The sequence below is a fragment of the Rhinichthys klamathensis genome, unplaced genomic scaffold (assembly GCF_029890125.1).
Source record: "Rhinichthys klamathensis goyatoka isolate OS25496 unplaced genomic scaffold, OSU_Roscu_1.1 h1tg000111l_1, whole genome shotgun sequence".
Taxonomy (NCBI): domain Eukaryota; kingdom Metazoa; phylum Chordata; class Actinopteri; order Cypriniformes; family Leuciscidae; genus Rhinichthys; species Rhinichthys klamathensis.
Window position 1 is genome coordinate 12789871 of NW_026606649.1, and position 21518 is coordinate 12811388.

Sequence of the window (21518 nt, forward strand, 5' to 3'; positions counted from 1 at the left end):
ACTATTTATAGTATAGCCACACACAACTATTTTTTTAATATAGCCTACAATTGTAGGCTTAATTAATACTATTGCACATGACAGCCAATTCAAATGTGAAAACTCACTTAGGTCTTTTTTGTCTCAAATGAAATCAATAAAAAAAAAATAAAAAAAAACGAAGAAGAGGCAAACTTTAGTGTCTAGACATGTCTGGATTTTGTCCAAGCATGAAAGCATAAAACGCCAAACATTAGCCTATGCTGTTCGTCCATTATTAACAGTAGCTGTTTTCGTCCAAATTTACAAGACATTTTTTCTTTAAAAGTACAAGTTTTAGTCACACTGATTTGTCCGTTCATTTGACGAATCAAACGTTACCAAGGCTTGTTAGAACTCCGGCAAATGGATCTGGTTGAACCATTTGGTTTTGCGAATCGGTTCGTCTGATTCACGAGAAAGAACTTCGAACAGAACGATTGGCTCGCGAATCGGACATCACTACGATCGCATGGCGAGGCTTGAGTCACTCAGACATTGTATATTATTTGCTGGAACCTTTCGGTAAGTAGAATTAAGGCACAATCTTTCGCAATCTATCTTAATAAATGCGTATTAGATGTTAAAAACTGACTGTTGAAAATAGACTTGATGAGCGACCAGCGCGCCATGTATGATGAGCATTTAAGCGGATTGTGTGGCTGAGGGTGTTGCCCGAATACCGGCTTTCTGTCGGAAATCATGGTTGGCAGAGTTATCAGTGTAGTTTTCGGTTATTTTTTTCTACTGAATTATAGTAGCTGTAAAGAACATTTTGCATAAAAAGCTGTGCTAATGTGCTTAACTGTTTTGTGGGATATGTCGAGACAAATGTCCGGGGGCATCCAGCATAAATTAAATGTTACAGGATTTTAGTAAAATAACAAAGACTATACACGATTTTCGTTTTAAAATGAGGTTTAATAATTTTGTATTGTCAGTCTATAACGTTAGGCCAGTTTCAACGGTTTTTAGGGCGACATCTTGTCATTTTTCTGTCCACGTCTCTGTCGTTAAATTGAACGCTATGAAGTAGGCTAACGTTACTTCTTCTGTGGGGGAAAAAATAGACCTATATAAGATTGAAAAAATTGGTCGTGTAACTTTTTTTTTCTCCATGATAAGAACCCTTAGGTATTTTAGCTTTTTTTGTCTATAGGAGAGTAAACATGTCTTTCTACCCATACCATCGCATCATCTGGTTAGAAACCGGAGTAATTCAGCCAGGTCACCCACATCACAGATTCATATTTTAGTCAGGATTTGTGCCAGTTACATGAGTCTTTTGACTTTAGAGGGATGCTGAACAAGGTAATTTCTTCTATTATTGAGTGATGACATTTTAGTGGTATGCATTTACATTGTGTTTGTGTTCCATAGACCTGTCATGATTAATAGCAGAAAGTAAGACACCCACCCAACAGGTCATTCACAATTCAGACTGACAATTCACATTTACAGATGACTTTTTAAGTTATCTTACACATTTGACTGCTATGGTTGCACTTTGGCTACATTTTCATTTCAGGTAGGCCTATTTGTTGTCAACTTTGTTTGCTATAGTGTTGCAATTACAAATGGCTTTTGTAGAGAGCTCATGAGCTCTCACATGTTTTAACTAATGTCTGCTTAAAGACTGGAGGCAAAGCTGTTTTCTGCAGAAGAAAATGTTTTAGCGGAGCAAGTCAGCTGTTTTCATCAGAAATGCATCACATTTACGCTCCAAGCCCGTGGTATTTTTGTCTGCTTGCTTTGCACATTGTTTTTCATTCTCTACATTGGACTTCTTATGTGGTAAGAGAAAGACCAGCAAATTCTCAGGACCAAGAATTCTGCAGAGCTTTCCCCAAGAGGGTCCCAATCCTCAAATAAATACTTCCACATGACCTTCAGTCCGTGTGCCAGAAAGAGCTGTTTCTGCACTCTCAGTGACGTACAGGATTCCTTGAGATGTCAGTGACTGCTCTTTTTTTGCAGTGCGGTTTTAGCTATATAGAGCTCCTCTTTTGTTCAATTCCTTGGGAATTTTATTTGCCCTGAGCTGTGGTCTATAAAACTTGATCGCGAGGTTGTAGGGTGCCAGGGAAATGTAGATCTCATCTGCCCTGGATGACTATGACCAGGCACTAACATCTTACATGAAAGAAAAACTTATGGAGCTCCTTCCTAAAGTGCCAGAGGTGGTGTTTGTCGATGGTAGGGGTCACGGAGCTCTTTAGCCTAATCATATCCGAAAAATCGTTGTGTATTCTCTCTAGGTTTAAGACTTTGATAGTTACCAGCCCCTGCAGAATGAAAATGAATAAACATGCTCCTATCTCCAGCTTTGAGGTATGTGCCAAAGTTGGTGAGCATCAGTCAGCACTTAACCCCAAACCGGATATGGGTCATGCAATTATCTGTTTGATAAACAGTTGTTAGCCACACACAGTGTGCCAGGCAGTATGCCAACTTGCACTTAGCCGCAGGTGATTTAGGCTAATTTATGTTCCAGATGTTACTCATTTATGTGCTGATAAGATGTGACTTGTGCATCTTTGTGGGGCGAATTTCAGTGCAGAGCATTTAACATGCATAATAATATATATATATTTTTTAATTCAATGCGTTTATTAGCTTAAATTGGACAGATTATAAATATTTTCATTATTAATATTAACTCATGTTGTCATAGCATGCATGCATTCTTGTGCACAAGAACATATTTGCTTAGGCACAAGACTCTTAAAATGACTACGATTTGACAGGTTTTCACTGTTTTTCTCAGGTTTAGTTGCTGACTCTAAGCTGAAGTGGGTTTGGTGGTCCAGGTGGTTTGTCTGCTGTTTATTTGTGTGTGAGAACTCTATTAGTTCAATAATGCAAGTATTCTTGCAGGTGCACATGAGGGCAGCACACACAGATGTATTGAACTGTGGGTACATCCAATTTCACTCAAACAAATAACATCACGCAAATCAATCAAAAACACTCTCCAGCCGACTGGAACTTTATTCATCATGTCAAATGATGGAATTCCATTGGGAGCTTAAAGGGTTAGTTCACCCAAAAATGAAAATTATGTCATTAATGACTCACCCTCATGTCGTCCCAAGCCCATAAGACCTCCGTTCATCTTCGGAACACAGTTTAAGATATTTTAGATTTAGTCCGAGAGTTTTATGTCCCTCCATTGAAAATGTATACACGGTATACTGTCCTTGTCCAGAAAGGAAATAAAGACATCATAAAAGTAGTCCATGTGACACCAGTGGGTTAGTTAGAATTTTTTGAAGCATCGAAAATACATTTTGGTCCAAAAAAAACAAAAAACTACGACTTTATTCAGCATTGTATTCTCTGTAACGCTGTAAACAACACAATCTTCGCAAACATGTCTAAGGATTTCGACACAGAGGAAGACTTGCATTTTTTTGCCCAGCCATATTTATTTGAACCTGAATACACGGACACACCACATAACACGTCAGCAGCATCTTACGTCATCAGCGTCACTGCGATCTCGTGAACGCGGCTTGACAACAGAACCGGAAGAGAATACAATGCTGAAGAAAGTCGTAGTTTTTGTTATTTTTGGACCAAAATGTATTTTCGATGCTTCAAAACATTCTAACTAACCCACTTGTGTCACATGGACTACTTTGATGATGTCTTTATTTCCTTTCTGGACAAGCACAGTATACCGTACATACATTTTCAATGGAGGGACAGAAAACTCTCGGACTAAATCTAAATAATAATAATAATAATAATTCATTACATTTATATAGCACTTTTCTCAACACTCAAAGTGCTTTACATAGAAGGGGGAATCTCCTCAACCACCACTAATGTGCAGCATCCACTTGGATGATGCGACGGCAGCCATATTGCGCCAGAACGCCCACCACACACCAGCTTACTGGTGGAGAGGAGACAGAGTGATGAAGCCAATCAGTATGGGGATGATTAGGAGGCCATGATGGACAGAGGCGACTGGGCAAATTTGGCCAGGATGCCGGGGTTACACCCCTACTCTTTCGAAAGACATCCTGGGATTTTTTGTGACCACAGAGAGTCAGGACCTCGGTTTAACGTCTCATCCGAAGGACGGACTAAAGTATCTTAAACTGTGTTCCGAAGATGAACGGAGGTCTGACGGGCTTGGGGCGACATGAGGGTGAGCCATTAATGACATAATTTTCATTTTTGGGTGAACTAACCCTTTAATGTGAATTATTGGTCATCTGCCCATCCAGAAAAAAACAGTTATGAGAATTTGTGCCTTATTGGAAGTGAATTGATTTCTGCTAACATTCCTTTAACAGTTTCAAAGAACATGTCATGGAAAATATCATTCAGGAAATAGGGGTGGGCGATATACGGTAGACACGATTAACCGGTAGAAATTTGTCAACCTGTAAAGATTTTTGACTATAGTCTCTATCGCGGTTACGCTCATGTGACATTGCTGTGCTGCGCAGTAGCAGTAAGCTGCGAAAGACAACTCATTTCAGTAAATGTGCGTGCTCTCTGCTCGAGACGCGCGACATGAAGCCTTTGCTCATAGAGCGCGTGAAAACTGAACTCAATGCTTTTTGCGCCTAATTGGGCTTGAACGGTTAAATACACATATGTGTCAGAGTGAAGTCATGTCTTAAGTAAACGTAAGCAGTTGAGAAAGAACAACGCTCGAGTATAATGGATCCGTGTAGTCGGTCTTAAAATGATAGCATCCAAATGTACCTGGTGTCATTATTAATGTTATTCAATTCAAACAACAAAAAATAGAGAAAATCTCTCACTGCTCTTCACTGAATTACTTTTGTATCTTTAATAAGAATAAATGTAGGCTATATTATTTAATTTACACAGTAAATACCATCCATTGATTTTTTTTTTATACATTTAATTATACTTTTTATGTAGTAGGCTATTTCTAGCGCTTGAGATTTTCCAGGTAGGTCCATTTCATTTGTGTCTTTGTTTTATTGTAGTTGGTTTTCTTTGGTCTTTCTTTATCCCTGTTTATTTGTCTTCAGTAAGCTTGAGAGTTCCCTTTCGCTGCGTCGATGGCGCTTTGGGAACGCCCCTGCGTGATTGCGTCTGAATTACTTGTCAATAGGGGTGGAACGGTACACAGAAGTCACGGTTCGGTTCATACCTCGGTTCAGACATCACGGTTCGGTACGATTTCGGTACAATGGAGGGAAAAGCAAAACAAAAATGCAGAAGGCATTGTATTTTTTAAATAAGTTTTATTAATAAAGGCATAGAACCAGTTTATTTGTAGTGCACTGACAATAGTTTTATATAATTAGTTTATTAATTAAATTAATAAAAAGACAAAAAGACCTTGCGATATGTTTGGTAATTGTACCTGAATTATTTAAAATTAATTTGCTATATGTCAGATCAATATATTTGTTTTCCTTAATTTTAATTAACATTATTAATTAACAATAACATTATTCTCATCTTAATTATAAATAATTGATTTCTGTATAAAATAATACTACCATTGAAAACACATTCGATTTTCTTTTTTAATCAATGTAGAATGTGTGAGATTAGTGCTCCGAGGACAAGAAATGAAAACCAATGCAATATGATGAATAGGGATGGGCATTATTAATCGACGATCGATAATTGATCATTAAGAATTTCGTCGATCATGTTAATTTGTTATCGATAAAACTAAAAAAAAAAAAAAATCCTTTCCTCTAAATCCTCGCTTGCCTGGCTTATGCTACTCCGAGCTATGTCTGAACTTTGTATTTTGAGCACTTCTTGCGTTGCTTTTGCCTCTTCACGATGACTCGCTTGGTTTAGTCCTCAGTTGTAAGTCGCTTTGGATAAAAGCGTCTGCTAAATGACTAAATGTAAATGTAAATGTAATATGGTTGCGTTGCGTAATGTGAGCCTTGAAGCAATGAACCGCTGGATTGCACCACTGCAGACGGGTGGAAAGTGAACGGAATAAGTTGTTTCCCGGGCTGGTCAAGTTAGCGCAGAGGTACCTGTGCATCCCGGCAACGTCAGTCCCCTCAGAGCGGGTGTTTTCGGCGGCTGGACTGAAGAGTTTGTTTACACTCGACCTCGACGCGTCCGCACAAGCACGAGCAAAGGTGCGCGAGGCAAAAATGACGTCATTGCGGTATTCGGCGTTTTACAGGCGAGCGCGTGGAGTATAAACGCCTCGTCCGTTTGCGGAGACTCGCGCTGCAGAGCCAGGCAAAAGTATAAACGAGGCTTGACGGTCACCATGTTGCGGTCGCGTCTGACCCCAGGCCCAGTCCATGTCATCAACATGCTTATCTTTCTCAACAAAAATCAGTAGACTGGTGCAGAAGTTTTATGTGAGTTAATAGATATTTTTTTTGAGGCTTTGTTAAGTAGCCTAATTTGTTGCTAGGTAGGCTAATCTCTCTCACACTCTTTCTCGACTTCGTACCTTGGATAGTTTTGAGTTACATTGAGTATTATTATGTTTTTGGTTAAGTTATTGTTTAACATGATTTTTTTTATTATTATTTTGGAACAAACGATCGGGTCTCTGTTTGAGGACGCCAACTCGCAGCTGCAGGTTTTGTTGCTTTTTAGAGCACCGCAGCGCATATTTCAAGTTTAGCCGAATGTCCAGTTTAACTGCCGCAAGTTGATTATCTTGTAATAAAGATCTCATCGAGGAAAAACACGCTGTATTTTTGTATTTTCATTGCATTTTTAATTTATAAAAAGTTAAATAAATAATTAATTTTAATATATAAAAAATATTAATGATTAATCGATAGTCGATCGTTAATTCTCCCGACGATCGACTAAGAAAATTTAATCGAATGCCCATCCCTAATGATGAATGTCCAAAAGATGGGACCCACAGACTGTTTTGAAATGGAGTTGGATAAATATGGTTTGCTTTTAAAACAGTGTGTGTGTGTGTGTGTGTGTGTGTGTGAGAGAGAGAGAGAGAGAGAGAGAGAGAGAGAGAGAGAGAGAGAGAGAGAGAGAGAGAGAGAGAGAGAGAGAGAGAGAGAGAGAGAGAGAGAGAGAGAGAGAGAGAGAGAGAGAGAGAGAGAGAGAGAGAGAGAGAGAGAGAGAGAGAGAGAGAGAGAGAGAGAGAGAGAGAGAGAGATTTTGGTTGGGTGACAGTTGTAGGTTACAGTTTGACAAGAGTTTACAGTGTGACAAAAGCACAATGTTGTGTTTTATTGCGAGTGTACACAAATATAAGTAAACACTTTGCAGGTTTAATGATTTGTATGAACAAAATGACGGAGTATGTTTTTTATGTTTCCACTGTTCGATCGCGGCCGCGCCTCTCTCTCTCTCACACACACACACACACTCCAGCATTGCAATCTTGACATCGCAGCCTATTCATTATGCGGTCACACATGCGGTCCAAAGCGAATAGGACGCGCGTATAAAGCCAACGTTTGAAGTGAACGCGCGTTCAGAGCTAAGCCGATGGTACAGATTATGTGTCCCTAAAGAACCCGCGTATCTAACAGTAGTTCCGCATTACATTAATTAATTTTCACGCGAGTTTTATTTATTTTTATACCGTGTATTCTCCGTGTAAATTCGTGCACCGAACCGTGACGCCCGTACCGTTTCGGTTCGGTACGAATACATGTACTGTTCCACCCCTACTTGTCAACTAGTCCAATGGCGAGAGTGACCGTCACGGGTCTGACCGGGGTTAGCTTCTTTGCCTCAGCAAGCGCTTCGTGTTCATACGGTCTCTTATTTATTGATGTCACTATATCAGTCAAGCATAGATATTAAGGCGAACAAACAAACCTTAGATCGATTTAATGATTTATGTGTTGTTTGTTTGGAACGGAGCATGATCTGTCATCGCTCGAGGGTTCTGACTATGAGCATTGCGAGTTACTATCGCTTTGCACTCTCCGTTCCCGCCTGTCACTCTTTGAGGAGGGTGTTCAGGCTCGTGTTCCTCGCAGTCCCGGCTCCGTTGTTGCCGAGGCAGCACGGGAGCTGGTATTGTGGGGTTCGCAAATGGATCTCACGGAGGGGTTAGAGACGGGCTCTGCCTTTTCTCTGCCTTCACCTAGGGGATCCAGCGCTCTCTTTTGGGATCGGAAGGCCGCTCCGCGGCTTATTCCGCCCTGGTAAAGAGCCCGGCGTTTCAGCTGTCTATCTCTGAGGAGGTAGAGGTGCTGAGCATCGATGCAGGGGAATAAAAAATAAAAATAAAAATAAAAAGTTAATCTCAGTTGAATCGTGCAGTCAAGAAACTCAAGTTCAAAATGCTGACACTCAAACAGATCATGACTCAAATCAGATCCGAGGACTGGTTTGTCACGATAGATCCAAAAAGACGCATACTTCCATGTCTCCATCCTCCCTCCGCACAGGAAGTTCCTGAGGTTTTCTTTTGGGGGTAAAGTATACCAATATCGGGTGCTTCCTTTCGGTCTAGCTCTATCACCCCGCACGTTCACCAAATGCGTAGATGCAGCTCTGGTCCTGCTCAGGCTGCAGGGCATATGCATTTTGAACTACATAGACGACTGGCTGATTCTAGCGGAGTCAGAGTAATTGGCGGTTCGCCATCGAGATGTCGTCCTCGCAAACATGCAGAAATTGGGGTTGAGACTCAATGCCAAGAAGAGTGGGCTTTCTCCACTACAGATAACCACTTTCCTTGGTGTGGTTTGGGATTCAGTCAAGATGCGAGTCGTTCTATCGCCCGCTCGTGTAGCTGCTATCCTCACAGCCACGAAAGAGTTAAAGCTAGGCCAGTCACGCACTGTGAAACAGTTTCAGAGACGGTTAGGCCTCATGGCAGTGGCATCCAATGTGATACCCTTTGGCCTGCTGTACATGAGACTTTTGCAGTGGTGGCTCAGGGCCGAAGGGTTCTTCCCGAGGGGAAACCCACTTCATATGATCAAGGTCACGCGGCGGTGTCTCCGCGCCTTGGTTATATAGAGGAAACCTTGGTTCCTATCCCAGGGTCCAGTGTTAGAAGCTCTTTACCATCGAGTTGTGCTCTCGACAGATGCTTCCCTCACTGGCTGGGGAGCAGTAATGGAAGGCTGCTCAGCTCAGGGTCTCTGGAGGAGTCATCATCTTTCGTTACACATAAATTCCCTAGAGATGATGCAGTCTTCAATGCGGAGACACTTCCTCCCAGACCTGAGGGGCCATCATGTGCTTGTCCGGTCAGACAACACATCGGTGGTCTCCTATATAAATCATCATAGGGGATCTGCGTTCACGTCCACTATGCAAACTGGCGCACCAGATTCTCTTGTGGTCCCTAGGGAAGCTGCTCTCCCTGTATTCCGGGGCATCAGAATCTAGGGGCAGACATCCTATTGAGGCAGGGGCTGAGGCCCGGGGAATGGAGGCTCCACACCGAGGGAGTGGAGCACATTTGGAGGGTTTATGGCCAGGCACAGATGGATCTGTTCGCGTCTCAGGATACGACTCACCTTTGGTGCATGTTTCCTCCGTGGTGCTTGTAGACCAGTACAGGAGTATGGCGGCTTAGAAGCCTTATTATATAAGCAGGTATCCCTGCAGGACGTGGTATGTGGCAGGCTTGTCCTCTCCGCTCACATTCATAAGGTTTTAGAACTTCGACCTGGGCACTACCCCAGGTTCACAGGTGCTCTTGTCTTAGTTGTGCTCTCAGTATTCACACTGACAGGCTCTGGTTCGTATGGCGTTCAGGCATTCTTGTTCCCAAAGCGTCATCTACGCAGCGTGAGTTCCCTCGAAAGGGAACGTCTCAGGTTATGACTGTAACCCTAGTTACCTGAGAAGGGAACGAGATTCTGCATCATTTTGCCATACTCCCTGCATTCCTGTGATCGACTTGCTTCGGCTAAATTGAAGCTAACGCCGGTCAGACCGGATGTGCTTTTTTCCTTTCCTGGTCATGACGTCACCATTGGACTAGTTGACACAAGTGCTTCAGACGCAATCACGCAGGGGCGTTCCCAAAGCGTCATCGACGCAGCGTCTCGTTCCTAGGGCTGTCGCGATAACCGCAATATTGCAGTACCGCACTACTGACAGGCCAACCGCAGAGGAATGCAAGTAACCGCAGCAACCGTGATATTCACATGTTTTCTTTTTTCATAAGGCTACACCCTTCTTGTTTTGAACTTCGTACCATGTGTATTGAATGATTAATAAGTTAATAATGATAACAAGACTGTTTATCATGGTGATTTGTACATAGGCTTCGTGGATTTGGACTTAAGCCTAAACAGACAGTGAATGAGATCGACTGAGCGTGTGCGATTACCTGCATCTGTCTTTGAAGTCAAGTCATGGTTATTTGTGAAAATGTTGCCGTTTCCAAGGAAAACAAAATATGTCGTATCATCCTTTTAACATGTAAGGGTATTATTTACCATGAATGACGTCAGCGCTGGTCAGCATTACACAGCGTGAGGAAGCTGTGGGGGCAAAAAAGCAGTGAGTCACGCATTGAATCAATGCCATTGGTCTCTATTAAGTGAAGCATTGCTTCAGCATCGCCCAAAAGCGAAGCATTGCTGGTCAGCTGAGCCTTGAAAAGGGGAGCTCAAAGTAAAAAAATAATTAACACCTTGTTTCATTACATCTATCATTTAATGAATCAACGTTTTTGTTGAATGAACGGTTTAATGACTCACTCAAAGACAGTCCGTTGGCGTAACAATGTAACTGCGCGCTGAGTGGCAGTCTTAGAGTGGCGCAGAGACGCTGTTTAGTTTCGGTTACATTGGTTACTGAAAATGTTCTTGTTTTTGTACATGCTGACCACATCGTAACACGTATTTATATAGCAACAAATAAATATAAATAAATAAATGGCGGTAATACCGCATATCGTGCTATTGAGCCACTCAAAATTACTGCAAGGGAAATTCCTTCACCTCGACAGCCCTACTTGTTCCCTTCTCAGGGAACTAGGGTTATAGTCGTAACCTGAGACGTTTTTTAGGCTAGTATTAGTTTTTTAAATGAAATTGAAAATAAAATCTTGTGTAGTTTTCTGTGTAATCTACTATTGTTTCCAGTGTCGACTAGTTGCAGCTGTACGGTTTAGTCGACTAGTCTTGCACATCCCTAATAAATGAACACATTTTAGGGCAGGGTTCCTCAAATCAGGCTATTTCAGTCATGCAAGTACAGCTCCTTTTTCTTTGAATGGGGAAACATCAAATTCTCCAAAGCTGTTCACCACGATTAAATCACCAGTGAAATCTGACAACAACTGTATAATACATTTTGTTTCTAAAAGCTCGGATCATGACAAAAAACCCTGCATTTTTCAGGCTAGACCAGTCAGTGTGCGCATATCTGAGAACACTGACTGTTTCTATAGCTGCCAGAGCTTCTAAAGGCGGCTGCAGTGACGCAGTGACTTTGGCTCTTTTATTTAGAAGACAGGACTTGTTCCGCCATATTGCGCATTGCACTTTCCAATTCATAGTAATATGAGTGCACCGTCTTTAAAGTCTTTGGTTTATCTCAACCCTGATCAAACTCGCTTAACTCAAGGGGTGGTATAGCCTAATGCCCCTTTTCACAAGATGTAAAATAAGTCTCTGATGTCCTCAGAGTGTGTATGTTAGGTTTTAGCTCAAAATACCCCACAGATAATTTTTTATAGCATGTTAAATTTTTTTGAGGGTGAGCAAAAACGCGTCGTTTTGTGTGTCCATTTAAATGCAAATGAGCTGCTGCTCCCTTTCAAGAAGAGGGCGGAGCTACAACAGCTTGTGTGTTAGCAACGATTACCTCACGCAGACACGCACTGAAATTTCAGAAACTGTTCTGCCTTTTATGTTCAAACCGGAGTCGGACAATGATGGAGAGACTCAAGAAGAAGTGAACATGTAGAATGCAACAGGACATTTCTGAATGGTTTGTTGATGAATTTATGTAGCTGATCTGGAGTTAACTATCTTCTAGTCATTGATTATCATATTGTGTCATGATAATCTATAAATGCATTCCCGGGGCGGGCTTTATGTAAATTTTTGGGTTCGTGATGTCACTAACCCGAGAGGAAGCTCGTGTAGTCCCTATCAGTCAGTTTGTTGTAGTCCTTAAAAAATCGATTTCTGTAAAATAAAATATCTCCCTTTGCTTTGAACTTTGAGCGTTGTAACTTTGCAAATGTTGTTAATGCTCAAACAGCAACATAACACACTAACTAAAGTTAGAAAAGTGAAATCATAATCAACCAACCCTTTAACTGAAATGATCTAGTAACTCTGAAGACCCTGATTAGCTTGTTTCGGTGTGTTTGATTAGGTTTGGAACTAAACTCTGTAGGTCAATGGCCCTCCAGGACCGGATTTGAGGAACTCTGTGTTCAGTGTTGCAGCACCGGGACCTAAAGAAAAGCAGAAATATGAGTTATTAAATGATTAATTCATTGTTTAATAATATCATATTGCAGTTCAAACCTCATTATCATTTTTTGACCACTCATGCAGCCCTGTTTTATATTGTCATCCTTCAACTATTTCTGTGAAGATGTGCACAAATCCAATTCAGTTTCTTCTTAGACAATTGTAAGAACCTCCCACGTCCTTTACGTAACAAACATCTTAAACTGTAAACTCTCAAACATGCAGCTGCCAACAACATTTCAGCTGTTGCCAAGTAAACATAACTTTGGTTTCGTTTTTCACAGCAGGGGAGTTATTAAGCCGTGCGCTCCAGTGCTCCTACTGATGTGCTTTTACTTGTGTTAGAAGTGTTTAGTGTTGTTCTGACAACTCCTTGCCTACCTTAATTGTGTTCTGTCTGCACAGAGAAATAGAACTCTTTGTGACTTGTAGCACTTGTCAGTGTTTCCCACGTGATCCTCCTCCTTAGAAATTGGCTTACAAAAAACATGTTAAAACTAAACTATACTATACCTCGCTCTCCCCCACGTGAGAAAATTGAACAGGTGTAACGTTAGGTGTCATGGGGGACGTGCATACATTCTATGTATAACAGTTGTATTAGACAGGTCTATTAAACAGATCTAATAAACTAATAAACACAGAGAATGCGAGCACTATGTGCTCAGGCTCTCTGGCGTTCTCAGCACGTCAAAAATTAAAGGTCCGCCGCTCATATTGCCCATCTATAACAAGCTACCTGATATAAATATATATATATATATATACACACACACATACACACATATAACATCGAAATCAACACACGAATCATGAGCTCAGTTCTTTTTTAGAATAAAACATTTATTCAAACATTAAAGCTGACACAAAGGAACAAATTATATATAGGCCTATATTAAAACACACCTGACATGCCAACTTGAATGGAGATATGTCTCCATGACACCGCTTTTCTGCCGATGTCCCTATACGACCTCAAACTTGTATCATAGAGCTCAGGAAATTCCGATACACACAGTACTAGCCGTTCATCCATTTTGATTTCCGTGTTTGTTTGGATGTCCCGTTTCTATTGGCCGCGCTGATAATCGTCACAGAGCGCAGCGGCAAAAGTTAAACTATTTTGAACTTTGACCGCGGCGTGCGCGCGAGCAAGTCAATGGTGCGCACCGCTGTGCTTGCGCTTTGCTCGACGCAGCAACAAAACGTCTTCGCGCGGCGCAAGCCATTGAAATGAATGGGTTTCATAGCACAGCGCAGCGCTTTCCGCGTCCTGTGTGAAAGGCCCATGACGCGTTCCGCGCGCATGATTTTATTGAGTGCTTTTGTGCATTCACGCGTTTGACGCGAATTCGCGTCTGCCGCCCGAGTTGAAAAATCTGAACTTTGGCGTCAATTCGCGCCGCGTTAACCAATCAGGAGCCTAGCTGCTGTCACGTGGTGAAGTATCTGGATGCTTCAATAAATTATTTTGTACTAAATGCCTGATGTGGTTCTAATGCACAACAAAGCAAATATTTTATCACATAAAACTTAATTTCAATATACCGTATTTTCCGCACTATAAGGCGCACTTAAAAGCCTTTAATTTTCTCAAAAAACGACAGTGCGCCTTATAATCCGGGGCGCCTTATATATGGATGGTGAACACACGTTCACCAAGACGGGGAGACCGCGCCCTGCCAATGGATCGTGGATGCCTGGGCTGATATATCAGTCTCAACTGTGATCCGAGCTTTCACGAAGGCAGGCCGCAGGAATAATCTCTTTATTCAGCCAGCTCACATACCCGTATTTACTTTCTGTTTTCGGCCGAAGTCCACAGTAGTCGATTGTCGAGTTCGCGCGAGCGCGATCAAACCTCCTCCGTGTGTTCAACATCTGATCCTGATGAACTATCCATTTGAGCTGATATTCTCAGCACACCACACAGCACCGTCATCGGCTGACAGCTGACAGGCTGAGTCTCCACTGTTGCTCAGTTACCAATGATCGCGCGCGCGCACTCGACAATCGCCTACTGTGGACTTCGACCGAAAACAGGAAGAAAATACGGGTATGTGAGCTGGCTGAATAAACATCCTTTTTATTCATATCTTTCACATTTACTGCACTGCAGTCAGATTCACCGTGTTCACTCACATGGCTGTGCACTTGTAATGACAAATTAAGGTTGTTAAGAGGCTAAAAGCAGGTTTAAAACTTTTCCCGTTTAAGTCAACAGGGTGCAAATTTTAAAAAGAGGATAACACGGTGTAGGCAACACCGGTTTTTGTCGTTGTTATCTGTACTGACAGCACTCCAAATTTACAAAAAAATGAGCTCAATGTTAAAATTGACCGGAGTTTTCCTTTAACGTTTGAACAACGTTACCATGGGAGTGAACGGAGTTGTCAGAACGCTTAATAAAGTTTGATCTGACTGTTTTGTTGACATTTGTTGACATCTAGTGGATGCATAACGCAAACCCAGTCAAACGTTTGACTGCAGTATCTTATGCGCCTTATAATCCGGTGCGCCCTATATATGAAAAATGTTCTAAAATATGTCATTCATTGAAGGTGCGCCTTATAATCCGGTGCGCCGTATAGTGCGGAAAATACGGTATGTGACTCATTCATTTTGTATTGAATGCTCTTCATTTCATTTCTAGATTATATTAAATATTATTCTAATGTAAAGGCAACCAACATACTATAGCTCATAAATCCGTGTCTGGAGAGTGTTGTGTGAGAGAAAAAAAAAATCACAGGACAGGTTAATTACTTTTGGAGGCTGGCTCAATTTATCATCAAAACAAAAATAAATGACAGATTAGGTGGATGAGGCCGAGGGTGAGAGAAAGAGAAAATGTCAGTATTTCATTGAGACTTGAGATTAAATGAACTGCTTAAGTATTCTTGTAGTATTAATTTTCACATGCAGTTACACATTGTCGGTTAAAAACAAGAAAGTGGCTGGTAAAAACATTGAGTGGCTGGTAGATTTTGAAATCCACCAGCCACAGTGGCCGGTGGACAAAAAAGTTAATTTCCATCCCTGGCCGATACAAAGTACCGATCCGATACTAAAATAATAATTAAAAAAACAGTGCTGAATTACCTAATAAACTGTATCTGTTTTCCTCACTGTGGGGAAGAGACTGTGATTTAATCTTTTGTGAAAGGCATCAGGCTTGACTTAAAAATGTTTGCCTAACTTTGTAAAACAATATACAGACAAAAATGTAGTGAATTATTTATTAAATAATTATGCACCAGTGCAGCAACTGTAAATAAACCAATAGCTTCAATAGCTTGGTAGACATTCAAAATAACCAGGAGTCAGGCTGACTCCTTTATTCATAGTCTCACGTAGCCAGACCTTCAGACTGATGGCAGAAGACCAACGGTCATGTAGTTAGTATGACCATAGACTGTAAAAAATATGGATGTAGTGTCCGTGACGTCACCCGTAGGTTTCTGAAGAGCATTTTTGAAGCCCAAAGCCCCTCGCCATCTTGGTAGCGCATCTGTTACGATCTGCTCCAAGACACGAAGATGAGATCCAAATGCAGCTCATTTATTGTGGGCAATCCAGAGGCGTAAACCAAAGTACAGGCAAGGGTCATACACAGACAGGCAGTCCAAAACAGAGAAACAAACAAACAAACAAACAAAACAGGCAGGGACCAGAGGCAAGAGAGTAATCCAGGGAACAGGGCAAGATATCCAAAACCAAGAGACAAGAAAACCATGAGAATGCTCAGAAATGCAGTGTAACACTTAAACAAGACTTCGCTGTGAGTGAATGAATGAACATGGTATAAATAGACAGACTAACAGGATGATGAGACAGGTGAATGCAATCAGTGAATGAGGTACAGGCGAATGTGATCAGTGATAAGTGATGGTGAGTCCGCGCAGTGAGTTATGGGAAATGTAGTTTGTGAGTGATAATAGTCTTATCTGGAGTGCCCTCTGGTGGCTCTCAAGGGCACTCCAGCTGGTGACCGTTACAGCATCAAAGTGCATCACTCCCGAGTCCCGAATAACAGAAAATGTGCAAAGAGGCTGTATTAGCTGAGGTAACGTGACGCTAACAGACAGCAAACAAACGGCTATAGTGACAGCAGCGGCAATCCACCTGTCACTCAAGTGGCCACGCCCTTAATTATGCAGAACTTTAAGGCTTAATATAATTTAAAAGGATGAGGTATAAAAAAATTCACCCCCCTCACAGTTGTCATGAAGGGCAAAATTAGCTATATAGACCAAATCCACTTTTTGCACTAGGCTGTAAACGCGGCATTTTAACATGGGGGATTGACTCTCTTTTGCAGCCTGTCTCTAGTGGTCAGTAGATGAATTGCAGTATAAGTCACTTCCGTGTTGGTTTCACGAGAGAGACAGTAACTGTACGTACACACCGCCGCCGACTTGAGCTTCCAAAGTTACCGGAAGTCATTAATTTTGAATGGAAGCTGGCTTCTCTCAGCTGCAAGGAGCGTCAAATCCATCGGCGTCGCGTTTTGAGCGACCAGAGCGTCAATCAGAAAGTTGAAAGTAGCTCAACTTTATGGTAATAAGCTATAACGCGGTTCAGCGGCAAGCAGAGGCAAAACGCCAGCAACCAATCGGAATATAGACATCCTTCACGCTGGCTGATTCCGGAGAAACATACGATGTAAACTTTCGTTCCTACCAAAACATTAGTTCCGAGAAAATGGAGGAAATATCTCCGAATTGATAACGGTCCTGGAGTGGAGGGTGTCATGAACCCAACATCTCAAGAGTCCGACGTCTTCTCCGCAAAAACAATACAGCAGCACCAAACACAACAACTTCGCGATGATCCATAATGATCCAGTGATACACATTTGAGGATGAGCGCAACTTTTATTGGAAATATTTACGAACGCTCGTTTAAGTGAGAATGCAATTCATTTGCTCACGGTAACACGGTAATTTGACCAATTATGCAAATAATAATAATAGGTAATTATTCTTTTTTTTTCGACCAAATGTGACCAAAACGGTTATAAAAATGCTGTCATTATAAAAGGTTTCTAGTGTCAATGTATTGCTTGTTTTTTTTCTGTTTACATTTCATGTTGTGACACTTCTCTTCTCACATGATCAAACATAGAATGCTGCTACGTAAGAGCGGCCAAAGCGTCAACAAGCTTCCCCATACTTTTTGGCAAGCGTCCTTGACAGGACGGCCAGAGCTTCTTTGCAGCTCAAGTCGGCGGCGGTGTGTACGTACAGTAAGGTTGCCGCTTGAGTATGACACATTCATGAAAAACAATATATTCTATAAAATAAAATAAAAAACATTTATTTTTTTATTTTAAGCGGAGCTTTTTAATGAAGCAGCAGTTATATACAGAACAAGAAAGGCTATCAATAAACTTTCATTGCGCAAAAGTATTGTAATATGAAAGGCTCCAATAGACCCCCTTTCAGTAAGTAAACATGGTGACGTTTTTTTTGTGGCGGAGCTTAGGTGCTGGCAGAACGATCCCTCTGGCCGCTTCCCTAACGTTAGTTAGCAAGTTTTGCAAAAGTTTTTTGCAAAAGTTAATTTTAACGGACGGAACCAGATTGGCTGGCCCGTACTGTAGGCCTACACGCTCACTCAATGGATGGACGATCTGACAGGATTAACGTCAACGCTACCTCCAGTTGAGTGGCCCGACTTCTACACCTAACGTTACCTGATAGAGAAACAGAGCGGAAAAAGAAACTGAGGGCATATAAATCTTTAGATGCCTATAACTATGTGCTGAATGGTCACGTACAAGACTTGTGTGGTACGATCCGCAGTTCTGCCTAGTAGTGTTGCACGGTGCACCGATAGGGGAGAGCGGGGGCGAAAGTACCATTTTTCAGAAAAACATCTTTTTAAAAGATGATGGTTTAGACAGAGATATATTTTTGCTGTGGTCAGTCACTCACAAGTGTGGTCTATCAATACCAGGTGGTATTTTGTAAAAATGTAGAACAACTTCAGTATAATTTCACTTTGAACTTAAGACTGCTCATGTTACTTTCGACCCCATCAGTTGGGACGAAAGTAACACACAGGTGGGTCAAAAGTAACACAACAATATACAAGCTAGATTTTTTGTGTTACTCTTGTTTTTTGTTTTGTTTTTGTTTTTTGCCTAAATATACCCGAGTATGACCTTGTTAACATGTAACTGCAAACATATTTTAGCCTTTATCTTTGCAAAAAATTGTTAATTTACATTTTTTCATTTTAAATTTCAGTTTCATCAAATGTTTCAAAAGTAACCCAACAGTACATACTTGAATTGTTTAGATTTTTTATTTTTATTGTCAATCCATTTTATAAAATGTTTTTTTCAACATGAAAAATATGAAATTAAATTAAATTAGCATAATATAAATTATCAACATAATGTAACAATAGTCATGTTTCCATCCAGCTGTTTTTATGCATAGCCTACATTTAAAATGTGCATAAAAAACATCTGGATAGAAATCCTGCAAATGCATAGGTGGAGGTGTTAAAGCTATAAGGTATGGCTAAAATCTAAATGTGACTAGGGTAAATGGAAACAGATTGAGTGAAAAAAATGGTGAGACAGAAATCAGCTGATTTAAATGTGACTTAAGCTTTAAAAGCCCCCTCATAAACATCTGCCATATTCTGTTGGTATAATATGACATAAATATGTTTAAATAAATGCTGCAACACACAGAAAGTCACCACATTAGAGGAGGAACAAAAGAAACGCTTGTTTTCCCTATAGCGGGACAAAAGTAACGAGTGTTACTTTCGTCCCGACAGGAACTCCTGACATTTAAACCCGATTTACTTTTATACTGAAAAACTCTGACCAGGCAAACTTCAGGATGTGTTACAGCACTAAATAACCTATAGATTGATCATTACTGTGTGACACATGAAACGAAAAACACAACTTGTAATTAAAAAAAAGTACCGTTTAAGAAATTTACTTATCATACTGGAAAACTGCTTTCCGGACCTAACCGCGTGAAACGATGATGAAATCACGTGATATTTATCAGCTCGGTCACTGGCTGCATGCCGAAAGTGCTGTCATAGGTTGAAATGCAAATGTAGTCAGGGCTCAGAGAAAATCGCTTTGTTACTTTCGTCCCGTGTTACTTTCGCCCCGGTTCTCCCCTACTTCAAAAGTATCGCGATACTCGGAAATTAAAAACTTCACGATACCTAAATTTATTAGTATCGATACTTCTAAGAATGACCGCGTTCCAGATTTTTAAGAGAGTATTGCATGTTGGTGTGTGCAACGCACGCTTCCAGTGCCTCCCTATGGACGTCTGTGTTTTTCTCCTCATGCGCGTGTGACATGCACGGCCGCATTAACAATAGGGCTAGGCGGGGCTAAAGCCCCGGGGCCCGAACAAGGAGGGGGCCCTTGATTGGCTGTGGAGCAGATACTAGCCATCTGATTGCCAAATCCTTACCACGCAACGCCCCCCACAAATTAGCCCTGTTATTTAGTAGCGCTTTGCCGAATATTCCATGCATTATCATGGAATCATTATCATTAATATTATAGTGACCGTTCGCAAAGACCCGCCTTTTTTAGTTACTGTGTGACAAGCAAGGCGGCTCTCACGAGTCACGCACATCATGTTCTAACGCAGTGAAAAAATACATCGCGGGGCAAAGACTAACGCGTAACGTTACACAATTGACTACGAGAGAGAGTTCAGAGCAGCTTACTGTTGATATGAAACAAAGTCTCAGCTTTCAAATATTGTAATTTAAATAATTTAAACAATACCGTTTTCAAGTTCAAGTCCACCGACGTTAATCTACTGACAGCTTTGTTGTCGGACAAAATTGCGTATTCGGCGTTTTGATTGGCCATGTCGCCTGTCAATCAAACCCCCGTGGTCAGCAGGACAGGGCATGGTGAAATGAAACGTCACGTTTTAATTTAACATAATACATTTATTCTATATTTAACTTGTGAACGATCGACCTGCTGCTGCACATAGGCCTATAGATGGCTGCCTGGAGTGCCTGTGCCTTATTAGAATATAGCTACGCATGCATCAACCAATAAATCGCCTCCACCCTTCACTTCATCTAGAGTCTAGACTATTTTTTAAAACACAGCGTCATCGTCGACCCCACAAATTTTCGGTAAGTTTGATTATTAACTTGATGGATGTTTGATATTGCTTTTTGTGTTTGATCAAACTCTATATTCACCTAAAGGGCTGGCGATAATATATCCGGTAGAAATATGTAAATTTTGCTGAGACATCATGATGTAAGTTTATAAATTAAACGCGTTTTTAATCATTGTGGTTTGACTTTGGATACAAATTATTTTAAATGATGGTGAACTTGAGACGGTTTTGCACAGCGCACTTGAGTTCCGACCCTGAGGTCTTAAAGTGACAGTAGCTGCTAATAAAGCATTTGTCGCCATTTGTGTCCATAATCAAACATCAGAAAGAAAGTAATTTACTGCCCTTGAATGAATCACTTTTGTAAAAATTATTAAGAATGAATGTTGAATTTATAGTGAAAACTATGTATTGTATATTTGATTACTTTATACAATATAATATTATTCAGTGCTTTAAGTTTTTCAAGGTCGATTTATTATGTGCCTTTGTTCTATTGTTATTTGTGACTCTTGTCATCGGTAAGCTTGAGATTCTTTTCTTAAGTTACTATTATTTTTTGTGATATTAAAATTGGTCACAAGAATTATGAAATGTTAGTGCCATTAAATTTTGATATGATAAAAAATCGTTTTAAAAGTAATATAACTGAACTGTGAAGTATATCATAGATGGATAAAATGACTCGTATAATGATAGAACATTTAGCTCATGTAGTTGGTGACCTGTAGTGGTGGGGGGCCCTGCAGTAACTCATAGCCCCGGGGCCCAGTGAGCTCTTAATGCGGCCCTGGTGACATGGCGCGTGAACTGAACGAGCAGAGAGAGAGAGAGAGAGAGAGAGAGTGAGCGAGCCCCGGTCGCGCGCGCGCACTCTCTCTCTCTCTGCGGAGCCAGGCGAAAGTATAAACAAGGCTGCACCGTCTCAAAACTAAGCGCTGTCTTGCTCTCTCTCTCTCCCTCGCACATATTAATGAAAATAATTCGA

At 41.0% G+C, this 21518-nt stretch overlaps 1 protein-coding gene across 1 annotated transcript in view; it reads left to right on the forward strand.

Annotated features, from left to right (window-relative positions):
- Window positions 1-415: 415 nt before the first annotated feature.
- The window catches only part of ptp4a3a (protein tyrosine phosphatase 4A3a), a 65070-nt gene continuing 43967 nt past the window's right edge, over window positions 416-21518 (forward strand). The window contains exon 1 of the mRNA XM_056254561.1: window positions 416-543. The gene's annotated coding sequence lies outside the window, so the exon portion shown is untranslated. The remainder of the gene's footprint in view (window positions 544-21518) is intronic.